Raw genomic sequence first — 6,471 nt, 5'->3', positions numbered from 1 at the left:
ATGGGCACCCAACAACAAATGTAGAGCCAGAAATGTCCAACACGCGTATGGAAGTCAGAAAAGTGCCAGGTATATGGCCTCTAGTTAACTAAATACAGTCAGTTAAACGCGTACACTTCATATAAATGACATTCACTTTTATTTCCTCTGATAATACACATTCGGTACAGTAGATATTCTACTGATAAATATGAGCTTTTAATTTTGGTATGATAAGAGCTCGCATGAAGCAAATGGATGAGCTTTTTAAGAAGAGAGAAAAAGAATACATGGAAACTATAGCGGCCATGCAGAAATGCATCGAGGAGCTTGAAGGTACAATGAAACCACTTCCAATAGGAGTCTCAAGAACTTCACCAAACGTCAACTCGGTTAGAAAGGGGAGGGAAAGTCACAAGAACCTTAGCCTCAGTTATTTTTTTAACGTCACCAATTATCAACTTATCAAATCGGTTAGAAAGGGAAGGGAAAAATAGCTTCCCAATAGTGCAATTGTGTTCAGGCACGTGGTTTTCAACGGTCCCGCTAATCGAGAGTATTTCTATACTCTGATTTCTATACGTTTTTAGAGCTGTTGAAAATCACTTAATGCATTTAAATTTGCGAGTGTTATGCGTTGAACGAACCTATTACGAGGAATTAGCTGGTTGACTTCAACAAATGGAGAAAGGTCTTCTTCAGTGACTCTTCTTATTTATAAGGTTTATTGGACGTGTACGAAGTCAGCTCACTACTGCTTTACACTCAATTCTGTGCTAAACTAGATAGCGCCCATATTTATACTGGCTGGACAATCACCTACTCAATGCAAATCTTATGCAAGCCTTCTGTGATTGGGTACAAGGAGCTTATTTGCATCCATGGCTTCGATGTATTAGCCGAGCCTAAAACGTTTTTCTAGTGAAAGATGACCATGAAGCTTGGGTTGTCCAGTCAATACAAAACAGGGATACCAATATAAAAATTAAAAGTTTAGACTTATACAGTACGGCTTGACAAAAATAATCTGAAAATACTAAAAGTTGTTGTTTAAAAATTGTAAAAGTTGTCGATGAGTTGAAGGTGTTATCCTTCTTTATCGAAAACAATTGGTTAAACTTTTTCATAAAGTAAATGAGTACGTGGTGAACAAAATCTAGAGCGCAAGTTATATATTCGGTACGTGGTTGATAGCAGGATTACAACAATGGATATTTATCTTCATAATCACCCTAACATCAGAGTAGTCACTTTTTGGTTGAAAGTGTTCTGGGGAAACGAACAGCTGCTCATACCGAATTCATGACAGGAAAATTTAAACGTTAATCAGACTTTACGAACAACTAAGTCGAACTACAAGGTGAAAATATCTCTGGGGAGCTGCGTAATGAATGAAATGAGTCAAGTGGTCTTTTTCTGTGATATTCCCCAAACTGGAGTCCCAACACCAAACAAAATTCCTTCAACAATTTTAACCCCAAATAATTGCGTTGTAAATATTTTTCATCACTGACAATTTTTATCATCTAACATATGTTTTATTTTGTAGGTGCCGCATTATCTAAGGGCGAGAAGAGTAAAGACATATCCGACGATGGGGACAAAAGTAGTGAAAGTGTAGACAGCAACGAGGAAGCTGAAGGATCCCACTGTGAACAAGATGAGCCGGAAACCCAAAATACCAGAGGTTGGTCCAAGTTGATACTTCAGTAGTAGAACGGGGCGAGGGGAGGTCTTGTCACTAAGTCAGCTAGCTTTCAAAAGCCCAAAAATTCGTGTTCACATTTCCCAAAATACTGATTTAACAACAACATTTACGATTATTTAACTTATGCAACTTTCACTGTGAAGGATTCTAGCAGTTCATGTTTCATGGAGCATACTTGGACTTTGTGTCGATCGACTATCGGCCTACTCTCGACCAATATATCGAACGGCCATCCTCTGACTATCGACCAAATATTGACTGACCATAGACCGAGTGTCGACCAATTACTGACCGATATATCTGTCAAGTATCGACCAACTGTCGGCGAAGTGTCGGCGAACTGCAAGCTATATCGGGCAACATTCATCTCGACCGATATTTTGACAGATTATCGACCGACTAACGACCAAGTCGCGACCGAGTATCGGCCGAGTACCGGCCGCTACATCAACCATTACAGCAGTCGATATGTCAGTCGACACCACCTATAGTAAACATGTTCCACTTTTTCTACGTGATCAGGGCTGTTTCCAGGTTTTCGGTGTTATTGATCTGTCAAATTCATTATACTCCCATAATTCTGTTGTTTTAACCATTTGAAAATCATGTGAATAGTCAAAGGAAGCAGACATATAAGACTTTTCCCGCATTATTTCTTGTCATTTTCAGTAGGTTCATCAAGTTTGCTAAAAAATACATCAGAATTGTCCAGAAGTTGAAAGTCTTGGTCAAAATCGTCATCACTATCACTGGAAGAGATTCTGCTTTTATGTAGGGCATTGATCATTTCTTTAAAGGATTTCACTTTTGGTTCTTTAATAGATAGATTTTCATCTGATTAGCTGGCAATTTCTCTTGTTGTTCGATTCTGCATTGATTGGTTTGCTTTTTGTTTTTTTGTGGGGTGTCTTTCAGGGGTATATCCATGCCTCACTGGTGTTAGATTAAGACGCTTGGAACTTGTTTTTCCTGTATCCTTTCCCTGTTCCCCTATTTTCACAAAATGTACCATGGAGTCATTAATAAACGTTACAGGCACAAAGGCAGTTAATTTCTGATAACTGGAGATACCCTTCTTAGGTGCCTCAGTGTAACTTTCAATACTCTGATCAGATACAAAGGTTACCGGTACAGTCGGGGCTGTATTACAGTGCTGCAGTAAAAGGTCCTTCAGGACAGCTAATTTCATGCTTGGTGTTATCAAGATGTTGTGATACTGGAGAATTGCTTTAATGTTTTCCATTTTGGCCTTATTGTGATTTAAAGAAAGCAGGATTTTATATTTCTGTACAATTTCTTTGATTGTATAATTTTTATTTAACTGATTTTGTTTGTAGAATGTGACACCAGTATTATTCAGTGGGTATTGTGAGATTATTCTTTCAAACATTAGGAGGTACAAACTTTCCTTTTCCAAAAATAATGGTCTTGGACCGACAATGGTTGCTTTGCCATTATTCCACAAACCATTGTAGACAAACCATCCGTTTTTAATTTTTTTTTGTGTGGAGTACACTTCACACCAGTAGTGATGTGATTTCAAATAGACAATACCAGATAATGTATATGTGCAATTATTAATTTCGATGTTAGTGTTTTCCTTTTCTAAGATAGGAATGTAGCCTTTAGTAGAGTTTCCTGTATACCCTACAAAAAATATGTCAGGTTTGTTCATCACAGTCGTTGATTGCTGCACCATTGCACCGCAAGTCACAGGATCAGAGATGATAGAACAATCAGAGTTTATGGTATTACATGAATCCATATTTAACAAGGCAGGGCACTTTGATGTTGGTGTATAGTTATGTAATGTTAATTTGTGTTTAATCTCCTGAATAACATCAAACTCATTGGAATTCAATAGGTGATTGTCTATAACGTCATCAGCACTGATTGGAAACACTCTATGATTAAAGGTACGACATGAACTATGGTCTCTGTCAGTACTGCACGATTGTGAATATTATGTTTTGATGGAGAATTGCTCTTCAAGATCACTAGGCATTGATTCCAAAAGCCTGTATATAATTGAATCAAGTGCAGCTTCGTTTCCATTGGCATAATATGTGGTGCCATTTGCTGTTTTGTCTCTTAACCACTTCCACAGTGTCATTTTACTTTCATGGAATTTACCTTTTTCTCTTAAAACAAATGAATCTAGTAATTGTTTAAGACCTTCTGACAAATTTAAATTTTGAGAACCAAAATGACGTTTAAAACTGTGATAGATCAGTTCAAGAAAGGTGTCTTGATGGCAGCTGTTATGTACACCATTTGACCCATACTTATATGATTGGTATGACAATTGTTGTGCAGTTAAAGAATTATTCATCCTCTTTCTTCTCACCTCACATGGGTTAAGTTTGCGTCTCCATTCATCATCTTTACAACCCTGGGATTTTCGTGTAACCTGTTCTCTCTTTGACGGTTTGTCTATAGTTTCAAACCTCTTAAGATCAGGATGAGAGAGAACATTTGGGGTTATTAGAGAATTAGATATAAAACGTAGGCAAAGGCTATTTGTGGCAATTTCCTTGCTTCTTTGCTCAAGGCCAAAAACATCCTCATGCCATGCTGGTTGTGTTTCACCAGATGCAAGATTCCACAATTTGTATAAATAATTTAAAAGTAATTCTATGTAATTGTCATCTCTCTCTATAAGGAAGACTTTTGTACCAACAGGAGTCCAAACAACATAGTGACATTGTTGAGTTGATGTACAGAACATTTCTAAGATAATTTGATGGAGGTGGTTGACACAAACATTCCTGTATGGAACTGGTTTGCCTCCCATGAATGGGCATTTTATTTCTAGAACAGTTTGTATACATCCATTTTCCTCTATGATTCCATCTGGAGAGGAACCAACCAAGCCAAGTTTGATTTTTCCCATCTGTTAAAAGCCAAATGCCAGTTTCTTTAACAATTATATCATCTTTGTTTTTTGAAAAAAAAAATTGTTAGGTAAGTTACTAGAGCACTGTCCTCATTGATAGAGCCCCATAATATTGCTAGGTTTGATTCATTAGATTCATTTTTAGAGCCAAGCAAATCATTACATAAATCATTCCAGTAATCAAGCATTGCCTTTTTTCCATACCAGGCAAGTGCAGTTGCAGCTTTGCTGCCATTAATCTTACCCTTGAGGGCATCAAACCACTTTGTTTGTAAAATTTAGGATCATTGTCAGTGCTTGTACATGTAGATTCAGAAGAAATTGGTTTGTAGTATTTGAAATCCTCAAGATTCTTAACAGATAAATTACCCAATAGCTTTGGCTGTGTTTTCACCAGGCCGATTAACTAGCTGAACATTCGTTCTAGGTGTTTGTTTACAGACCGATATTTACTAGTTAAACTTGACATCTGTTTTCACTGTGAAATTTAAGCTGTTTACTCAGAAGATTCACATTACAAAAATGGCGGGAGACGGAGCATTTTTAATGAATTCTCTTGAACTGATTCTCGCCGTATTTCTCCAAAGGAGACGACGTTTCTTTCACAGGATGCGACGGATTTTGGTAATCCGGGCAATCCAGCAGCAAGACATCTGCAATCGCCGTAAGCACAAGACAATGTGGGTTTATCCAAGACCACAGTTTTGGTTTGAACAGCTCCTTTTAAACCGATATCAAGATCATCTATGGCGAGGGTAATCAGGGATACATTTGAACACATTTGTGGTCTAGTTGGCCCTCAGTTAATGCGGCAGAATACAATTATTCGTGAAGCAATCACCGTGGAGAAGCGGGTGGCTGTTGCTCTGCGGAGGTTAGGTACTGGAAATTCGTATAGAACCGTGGGATTAACGTTTGGGATCGGCTGATGTACTGCCATGAATGTCAAGGACGAATTCTGCTCTGCCTTGATGAGAAGAGCAATACAGAAATTTCAAGACATCAGTCACTTCCCTCAGGTTGTAGGAGCACTTGATGGGGCTCATATACCAATTAAAGCCCCGAAAGGAGACCCAAACGGGTACGTAAATCGAAAAAGCTTTCATTGCATTGTTTTGCAAGGTGTTGCTGATGCTAATGGAAAGTTGTTGCACGTGATTACCGGAGTATTCACAATGCTCGCGTGCTACGAATGAGCTCCCTACTCACAGCAATAGAAGACGGCGATATTTTGCATTCCCCATTGCGTCGGATAGGCGGTATGCAGGTTAAGCCACTTATAGTTGCTGACCCAGCATACAAACTGACGAGCTGGTGCATGAAACCTTTCCCTCAGACCAGAACCATGACCGACAGCAAGAGAGATTTTAATAAATCCCTGAGCAGTGCAAGGGTGGTTGTTGAGCAGGCCTTTGGACTGTTAAAAAGGAGGTGGCGGTGTCTACTGGACAAGCTGGATGAATCGGTGGACAAAGTACCCTCTACAATTATTACCTGTTGTATTCTACACAACATATGCCTAGAGGTCAATGATGGCACCACTAATAATGAGGATGGGTTTCTCGGAGTTCCCCTTCCCGGCCATGATATTAATGCGGATGGTGCAAGACTAAGGAACATTATAAAAGACACTTTGTACTGAAGCTTTAATAATATGAACTGCTTCATTTTCATTTCACTTATTCTTTGTCTTTAAAGTGCTACTGAGACGAAAATCAATGTGTTTTTTTCTCGGTTTTTTTTACCTAAGTTGAAGACTATACCCTGAAGTTGACAAAAAAATGTGTCCACGGCTAATCTCACGATGATTTACATCTGTAAAGGCTGCACGCAAGTGTGCAAATTTGGTCCGCCATTACTCAAACGACAAGTACTCGAGCCCACAATT

At 38.6% G+C, this 6,471-nt stretch overlaps 1 pseudogene; it reads left to right on the top strand.

Annotated features, from left to right (window-relative positions):
• The first annotated feature begins 5,261 nt into the window (after window positions 1–5,261).
• Window positions 5,262–6,225, top strand: LOC137986819 (uncharacterized; annotated as a pseudogene).
• Window positions 6,226–6,471: the final 246 nt, after the last annotated feature.

The sequence above is a fragment of the Montipora foliosa genome, chromosome 2, assembly GCF_036669935.1.
Source record: "Montipora foliosa isolate CH-2021 chromosome 2, ASM3666993v2, whole genome shotgun sequence".
Lineage (NCBI taxonomy): Eukaryota > Metazoa > Cnidaria > Anthozoa > Scleractinia > Acroporidae > Montipora > Montipora foliosa.
This window is presented reverse-complemented; position numbering and strand designations above follow the sequence as displayed.